This window comes from Triticum dicoccoides, chromosome 1A (assembly GCF_002162155.2).
Source record: "Triticum dicoccoides isolate Atlit2015 ecotype Zavitan chromosome 1A, WEW_v2.0, whole genome shotgun sequence".
Classification (NCBI taxonomy): Eukaryota; Viridiplantae; Streptophyta; class Magnoliopsida; order Poales; family Poaceae; genus Triticum; species Triticum dicoccoides.
In genome coordinates, this window is record NC_041380.1 from 131,483,815 (window position 1) to 131,493,384 (window position 9,570).

The following is a 9,570-nucleotide window of genomic DNA, read 5'->3' on the forward strand; positions in this document are numbered from 1 at the left end:
ACTCTTGGCCCATTAACGGCCCGTGGTGAAACTGGTCCGTAATGAACAGTGTATCACTTTATACCCATTAATGACCCATTAATCCATTGGGCCATTAGCAGCCAATGTTATCTTTCGGCCTTCTCAAGGCCCATTTATTCTTGGGCTCATTTCTAGCATTCAGTTACTAACGGCCCGTTACTGCCATTTTCTGCTTGTGGGCCAAATTCAGCCCGTGTTTACAGTCGGCTCGTTTGTGGCCCGTTAATATGTTGGGCCGTTTTCATAGCGTCATCAAATACGGTCTACTAACGACGGCCCGTTATGGTCGGCCCTTGAACGGACGACTCCAACTCTAGCCCGTTTACGACCATAATGCGGTATGTTTTTGGCCCATGTTTGGCCAATCGATCATACAACCCGTCTAAGGCCCATTGATGATAGGGCCCGTAGAAGGCCCATTGTTTCTACGGCCTGTAGAAGGCCCATTGTTTCTACGGACCGTAGAAGGCCCATTGTTTCTACGGCCTGTAGGAAGCCCAGTGTCACTACAGTAAATATGTAGCCCATGGCCTGTTAAAGGCGGGAAACTACTATAGGTTTAGACCTGCTAATGGCCCAAGATGATTATAGGCTCATGTTTTGGCCCATATGAGTAATGAGATGGCCTGAAGACCGACAACACTGAGATCCACTGAACCTTCCGACCTAAATTACAGCATACCGACCAAAGAATAAACCTAGACTATACAACAAAGAAATTACAACATATTAGGAATCAAAGTTCATTACCCAGTGATAATAAAGTGCAACATGATCGCGAATTACATACACTGGGCATCAAAGGTCGCCACCAGTGCATATAAACGCGCCGACAAAAGAATATCAAAACTGAGAACACTTCAGAAGGCAATAGACCTGGCAAGCTCGGGCCCCGCAAGCAGCCGAACAAGCTGATGAGGCCTCGGTTGTGTCAATGATAGATGCTTCATCCCTAGATGTATGGCACCATAGTGCGCAAGGCAGTCCCCTGACATCTTCATTACATCTTTGACTTCAAGTCAGAGCTGAGCTGAAGCAAGCCTTTCCACTTTAAGTTGAGACTGAGGAAGTCCAATTGATTGAGGCAGCGACTGCACAGAGGTTGTCTCACACCTGCTGGTGAGTAGCTTCAACTCACTGTCTTCATCAAGACAGGACCTTGGGGTCATCTCGCTGTCCTCAAGATGGTTTGGCTCACTATCTTTCCTAAAGTTCTGCCTGGCATAAGAGATACGACTCTGAAAGAGAAACAAGGAGACACATAACATGTTTCATAATTATATAAGCAAATAAATGGATATGTTCTGCATAAGGAACATGTTTTTACAACTACAATTTAAAATTGGTAGTTGTTGCAAACATCCAATCAGATGTAAACAACGGTGGAGGAAATGATGCCTATCCAAATCTATACCAGAACAAAGTTTGAAGGCTTGAGAAGGATGAACTTACATTACATGTTAACACGGGCTGGACAAAGCCCTTCTCCATGTTGATGGAAAGATAATTCAATAAATTCCCCAAAGAAAATTCTTTATAAGCATTGCCATTATTCTACATTTTGCAAAGAGTAAATATAGATCAAATAATATTGGAAGAAATAGAGGATAATGAAGCTCAGGTGCAGACTGACGATACATAATCAAATAGCAATTAATTAAGTACAGTGTTACAAGGCAAAAGGTACTGACAAGAGGAATGCAGACATCAACGTGTGCAGTGGAATTGGCTTTATTCAACATATTGGTAAGAGTAAATGTAGATATGATAATTTGGAGAAAGTGGAGGGCAGGGCAGATAAGATGTAGAGTAATGCTAGACAATCAACTATCTTGCGATGCATGTACAGTAATACCACCACCGTCCGTTATTAGTTGTCGCTCAAATGGATGTATCTAGCACTATTAAGTTCTAAATACATCCAATTGATCAACAATTAATTCGATACAGAGGGAGTACATGACAACAGGTACTTACATGGGCAATCTAAAACTTCATAACCATTGTCTTAATTCTACATTTATCTAAGAGTAAGTATAGATCTTATAATTTCAAGCAAAGGAAGGATAAAGAAGCGAACATTTACAATGATGCTACATAATCAAACAGCAATGAGTGTAAGTATGCTGACAGAGGGCAAGAGGTACTGACAAGAGCAATGCAGAGCCCAGTATTGTTGTGAGATCCTATGATCCTTTGAGCAAGGAGATTCATCTGAAATTAGTTTTCATACAAGAGAGAAGGTAAGGCACATGTAGAAATTTAGGAGTTCAAATTTGAATTGATATCATAGACAGTACCTGACGCCAGGCTGTCAGCAGTTCTAATAGGGGTTTGGCCACTGGAGTAGGGGTAAAGTCTGTTACAGTTGGGCCTGTGTTTTCTGTGGCTGCTGATCTATCTGATTTAACAGGTATCACTACCTTTTTCCAAATACCTAGTTTGTACTCCTTGAGGATCTGCAATCACCCTCTTCCTTTTGGACATCTATTACGAAAGAACAACATTTGACTGGAAAAACATAGTATGACGACACATGGAATAGGTACAGAAAATGGATAGGTATGGCATATACTCATATATGATGCTTAAACTAAGCAGATGGTGTAACAAAGTAGAAGTAATGCAAGAGGTCAGATGCAAAATATGTGCGACCAATACAACCTTGCCAAGTTAGAGCATGCACCTTGATGGGTGAATAAGATAGGCCATCCTCCACCATGCCAAGTTTGTTAGCCAGTGGATCGTTCCGCAATATTCCTCTCGTGCGCCCATTCTCATATTCATTTTGATAATGTTCCATACCTGACATGCATGAAAACATAAAAACAAGTGAGATTATCTTTGTAATGCAGAAGTGATTCTAATCCAATACTTCCTCCCTGTAAACCCCTTTGTGCTATCTCTGCAATTCTTCTAAGAGGTGCCATGCATGTTGTAATTTGGTGTGTGCATTAATATAATGTGGCGTACTACTCAAAATATGAGAGCTCCATAAGTGATGATACTTCGCAGATGACAGCTTCAACATATAGTAAAGAAGAACAAGTCGACCTGACCTGATAGATTCAAAATATACTAAGGGAGAATAACTCGACCTGACCAGTCGACCGGAAGAGAAGAGGATCATCTTAAAGAAGAGCAGAAGAGCAAGCAGATTGAAGATATTACAAGTCTTTCTATACAATGTCGGTTGGCCACCCATGATGAACCAGAGCGCACAGAGAAATACTACTTCCAGTCTCTCCATATGTGGCTCACATGCATTTCGAAACTAAAGTAGGAACATTTAGCTGACCAATTAAACATCTCTCAGTTTTACTAATATCAGCATAATATCATATTTGAATTTGTACAACTAATCTTGTTTAGCTCGCGGGTGGAGCAGTGCTATTACGACACGAACCACGTAGGCTGATCGTGGTCATCATAAAATGGGGAAACCGTAAGCATGATGAGTATAGTGTTGACCGTGGCAGTGGGATGGCAGATCTGAAGCTGCAAACCACGCAAAGGGTAGTTAGCAACCGATATTTGCTTTGAAATAACAACTAAGATTTGGTATGAGCAAGAAAGTACAGTCAACAAGTGACAAAGAAATGCAATTCTGATGTCTCTCTATATGTCGCGACATGCATTTGGAAACTCAAGTGGGACCTTTAGCTAACAAATTAAATGTGTCTGTTAACTAATATCAGTATCATATCACAATCATATTTGAACAACTAAGCTTTGGAATTTTGAGTGTTGTGTTGTTTAGCTTGAAGGGTGGAGCAATGCTAGTATGACAAAAAGCACCTACGCAGATCATAGTAGAGTAGATAAAAGGGGAAAACCCTAAGCATCAACAGTAAAATCAGGAAAGTGGAACTAGCTGGACCAGTGGGTGGTACACATGCTTTTCGAAACGAATATAGGAACATTAGGTGACCAATTAAATTTTCTCTGTTTTAGTAATATGAGCATCATATTAGATTCGGATTTCAACACGTAAGCTTTGGAATTATGAGTGGCATGTTGTTTCGCTTGATGTGTTGAGGTCTTGAGGATCAGTGCTAGCACGACACGAAGCAGGGAAGCACCTACGATGATGGTAGTGAATATAAAGGGGGAAACCATAAGCTTTACGAGTATAGTGACGGTGACATGGCGAATCTGAAGGTGCAAACCGGACAAAGCTACTTCGCAACCAATGTTTGCATTCAACTAGCCACTATGATTTGGTATGGACAAGAAAAGTACAGTAAACAATTTAAGATCTATTTTCCGGGTGAGATCAATAACTTAAGCACATATTGAAGAGTACCACCTCTCTTGCGACACCGTGTAGGCCCCTGCTGATATGTTGAGGGTGCTGCGAGTGCGATGGCTGTCGGCGGCGGGGAAGAAGACTTTAGATGGCAGACGGCCGGGTTGGGGGATACATCCTGTTGTGGTGGACGAGGCGGTCGTAGGAGCGGCAACGGCAAAGTGGACGACGGCGCCGATGAAGCGAGACGACGCGATGAAAGGATCCTGGTCCGGCACCGTGGATGAGAGACATCCATCTCTTGAAGTGGACGACGGGGTAGAGGTAGCAGCTCCGGCAAGGTGGAGGATGGGGTGGCGGACGGAGGAGGATGGCCGCAGTGGGGAGGTTGTCGTGGCGCCAACGGTGTATGAATGGGGAATTGGAGGGGAAGGGGGGATCTCAAACTTTGGGACGCGCTTGTCTGAAATGTGGGAAAGTTACGAACTTATGCCCTGTTTAAAATTTCGGACATCACGTCGGTTGGGGATAGGACGGTAATCTCGCATCTCCCAAATATTTTCCGGTAACGATTTTGGGCGAGGAGAGGGTGTTTTGCCGCCCACGGTTGGCGCCCGCGGTGTATGAACGGGGCTGACAGGTAGGGCGGTTGTGTCACGTCTGAGGGAAGTTACACATCTGCCCCTATTTAAAATATTAGCCTACATCAATTTCGGACGAGGAGAGTTTGTTTTGCCGCCCACTGTGGATGAATGGGGAAATGGAGGGAGAGACACATGTCTTTCAGACAAGCTTGAATCAAATGTGTTTTGCCGCCTACGTTTGGCGCCCACCGTGTCTGAATGGGCGTAGAGGCCGTCGTGTCACGTCTGATTGAAGTTACTAGTCTACCCCTATCGACAACAGTGTAAATCCGGTCAATAAGGATGTCAAGTGTCAGGGGTAGACAGTAATTTCCATCTCGCAAACACTTGCTTCGGGCAGCCCACAAATGATAGTGGGTGTTTAGCCGCTTCGTTCAAAACTTGGGAGAATTAGCATTCACGTTTGCCCTGGGCCCTGGCAACTAAATCCAAATCCAATTTTTATTCGATTATGAATATCCACAAATAATTCTATGTTTTGTTATTTATTTCTTCAAAACCACAACAAAGATTTATTCCACCTTTATATATGATTACGATTTAGAAATGCCGTGATCTTCGAATTCGGTAGGTTGGATACACTTTGTGTCAAACAGTGATTTCATCCAATACAATATGCTCACACGAAAAACAGTTCGTCTTATGTCAATCATACAAGTACTGAGGAATACCTCGCCTAAAAAATTCGGATCATTACAACACATGGACAACATAGGGGGTCTTACAACATAATCCATTCAGAGACATGACACAACATGCAAGTACAATAATCTAATGACAATTTCAACTGCTATCTAAAGAAGAACTGGGATTACCCTGGGCTTCAGATAGCAGAAGCAGCAAGACCTCCTCCGTCTTCAAATGCAACATTCTTACTTCCTCCAATTCTTAGGTTGCTTGCATAATGCATGCAGCTAATTGCATAATTTCCAACTTCAAGATCAAGATTAACTCACTCATGGCAGCCACACCATCTCTTTCTGCCTCTAGTAGAGCCTCAAGAACTATAATATCTGTGCTCAGACTGCTCTCCGAGGGTGTTGCCTCTGAACTGCTACTATTTGGTAACATGGATGGCGCACTGCTTCCACAAATAGATTCTAGGGCTGCACATTGTGTCCTAGTGTGAACAGCATCCTGAAAGGTTTCCGCTGGACATAAGTAAGAGATAGTTATCGCATGGTCCAGGCAGTAAGCTTACATGGTAAACGACATATGAATTATTGCCGAGCATGGCAAGCTATATTTAAATGGTTCGAAGCAGCATCGGCCGAAAAGAAATTAAAATGGTAAGATGAAACTAGGTATGTAAGTGGCAAATAAACGACATCCGCCAGTCCCATCTAGTTAGTTTTTGCTAGCTCCCTGGCTCATTTTCCTCAAAAAACAAAAACTCTTTTGAACTATCATACCACTAGTGGACTTTAATCGGGATTAAACGGGACCCCGTTCACATCCCTAGTAGAAAGGGAGTGTACCACCGCTATATTTAAGTTGCCAAGGCATCTAAGCGGTTGAAATAATCTGAGAAAGCACTTAACAGTGTGGCCTGATATAAACTACGAAGACAGTCTTGTGATGAAGTTCAGAGGAAAAGTTAAGGACTCAAATGAACTAGGCATGCATTTCTTTACGATAGTACAGTAGGCACCGCTGACATATTGGCCAACTCGGGTATAGCGTAACAAGTAACAAACAAGTATTCAAATCAAGCAATACAGCAAAGCAGACAACTGAGCTATTTGTTATTCTGTAGGATTACAGGTTGAGGGCACAAGCCAAGAAAGCAGCCCACACACATTACATTTCACATGTACTAAAACACACTGGCTTACCATATGTTGCTGTGAAGCCTCGCTGCTGTTGCAATGTTCTTTGAAGATATCGTCAGCATCCCGTGGTTGCAAATCTACTTGTTGTAGTTTATTCTGCACCCTCTATTTAGGTAAAATTAATTTTAATCGCATGCACTGGTTCGAATTGATCATCAATGGTTCATCTAAACTAATGAAAGAAGGGTGTGTGCATACACGGCAATATATCTGCTTCCCTCTATTTTTATGCTTGCTCGAGGTGCCAGCCCCAAAAGAACAAATGTTTTGCTTGATGGGGTTGGCAGCTCCATAATTAATAGAAGCATCAAATTAGTCATGCAACTTGGGAAGATCAAGAACACACAAAAAGTAATGAACAGAGGCTCGTAGCAGTGATGTAATAGCTAGCATCAGAAAATGTAGGGTAAAACGAACAAAAACCAGCGGAACCACATGCTAGTTTGCTAATGTGTAGTTAAGCATAGAGAACATGAAGAAGTCTGATGGAACCAATAGGTGGCATCAGAACAACACCATTATCATAAATATAGCATGCAAGAAGTAAAATAGTAGGCAGTGATATCTAGGAAGTACATTATTAACTATATGTGCACTGGTATGTAATTGAGCACATGTAACATGTTCACTGCCAGAAGTATGGCCCTACAGGTGCAAGTAGAATAATGCGTCTCATGAAAAACTGAATGATGCCTTGAAGAAATTCAAAGGTGCAGTGCTTATGCTAAGAAAGTGAACGTAGGCGCCGGCCGTTGGATAATAGTACCTGATTCTCGGTGGCGTATGGGTACCGTTGGCATACTTGATAGCTAAGGATCGTCGATGGTGCTCATGTTGCGGTTGAGTTTGGGCCGGCTGTCGCCGTCGCTGAAGTGGCTCCGGTGCTACGGTTGCGGCGCCTGTCGACATACAAGAAAGCTCATCTGTGGTAAGTGAACAGTTGCACGATAAAGAGAAAAACCGAAGGAGTACAGATCGAAAAAACCTGATGAGGCTACGGCGTCAGTAAAGTAGGGCCGATGGAGTGGAATATGGCGTCTGTGGAGCGGGTCTGGTGGAGTGGACGAAGGCTTCGGCGGGCGCGTTGTACAGTGCTTTCGGTGAGGCGGATCTGTTGCGGCGGACGAGGGCTTGTATGAAGGGCCAGCGAAGGGACGGATGAGGGAGTCAGTGAAGGGCCTACACTGTGGTGGACAAGGGCACCGGTTAAGCAGATCCGGTGCGGTGGACCATGATGGCGGTGAAGGAGATCTGGAGCGGTGTACAAGCCAGTCGCTGAAGCGGCTCCGGTGAAGTGGTAAGTTGGCAATTGGGTGTTCCAAGGTGCGGAAGGTAGATCCATCGGGGTGTGAGGTCCACCGCTGTGGCGGGGGACTAGATTCAGCGGCTTGCCGTGGTTGGGGGGTCGTGGAGGGGAAGGGGAGGGGCTCTAGGGAAGAATGTTGGGGGCAAAGAGGGGGAAAAATGGAGTTACCAAAGCAGCCCTTTTCCATTCATGTGGCAGGGGTAAAATAGGAATATCGCAGGGCTAAACTTTTGAGCGCGAGATATTTTGATGCGAGCGGGAAGTTTGAAAGCTTTTGGCGCCTGAAATTATATTCCACTCTTGTACGGCCGACTATGATATCATGGCCGAGAATTTGTTTGTTTTGCACGCAAAAAAGTGCAAGTTTTGAAAATCAATGTCTCCAACTCGAAACTTAGATTGTCCATTCAATTCAAATATGGATCATTGAGCTACTACAAGCAAATACCATCATATGGTCCAATTCAAATGAAATTCCAAATGTGTTTATCCTAAATATGGTGAGAAAAGCAAAAATGTGTATGTGTATGAATAAAGTGGATGATTATAAAGTTTAAACATGCCCGTATATATATATATATATATCTCTAGGTTTATATGAATTTGAAATCACGAAATCCCGGCTTAAAAATGTACCTCTGTTTAAATGAATTACAAAAGCTAATGATGGAGTCGAATTCCAAAATTCCAATCTTAGGTTTGTAATTCTGGTACATCAAAGTATATCACACATGTTCAAAAGTGTTGTTATCTCATAGTCCAAACTGTGAAACAAATTGATCAACCTTGAGTGCACACACTATTGAACATGTATATCTCAATTACGCTAGAGTCCCTCAAATATAGACACCTCACTCTTTATCTGAAGCAACCCCCCTCGTCGCCCCCCACACACAGAGAAGTCGTTCTCTCCCCCAAACACCAACACACGAGCACATTAACACCCTCTCTCTTCTAAAGTCCGGACCCCAATATAGGTCTCTATCACATTATCTCTTGGGCATGCACACATCTCTTCCCCCACTCTCTACCTAGGTCTCCCGGCATCTCTCTTTCCCAAGCACACGTACTATGTAGAGTGTATCTTTCCCATACACACAAAACGTCGCCCCCAAACTTCTATCTCCCTAGTTATGTGGTTCTCGCACACTCACCTCACACACCACCCCACTGCAAAACAAGCACACTTTGTCTCCTTGTGCACCACTCTCCTCTTTCTATCTCTCCCACATGCGGACCCGCCCCAGCTCCTCCCTGTATACATATATGTCGTGACTCTTTCCATAGCTCCCTAATGTATCATCGTTCTCGATCTCGCACATTGTTCTCTACACCATCTATTCTAGATATCTCATGAAGTCCCTATCACACACACGATGACTCGCTTCCCTTGCGTCTCCGTACATAGGCCAATTTCAAACAACATCAACATTGTCTCCCTATCTATACGCCATTTATGGACACAAACGCCCCTTCTCTCACTCCGTCGCTAGCTCTCTCTCTCTCTCTCTCTCTCAC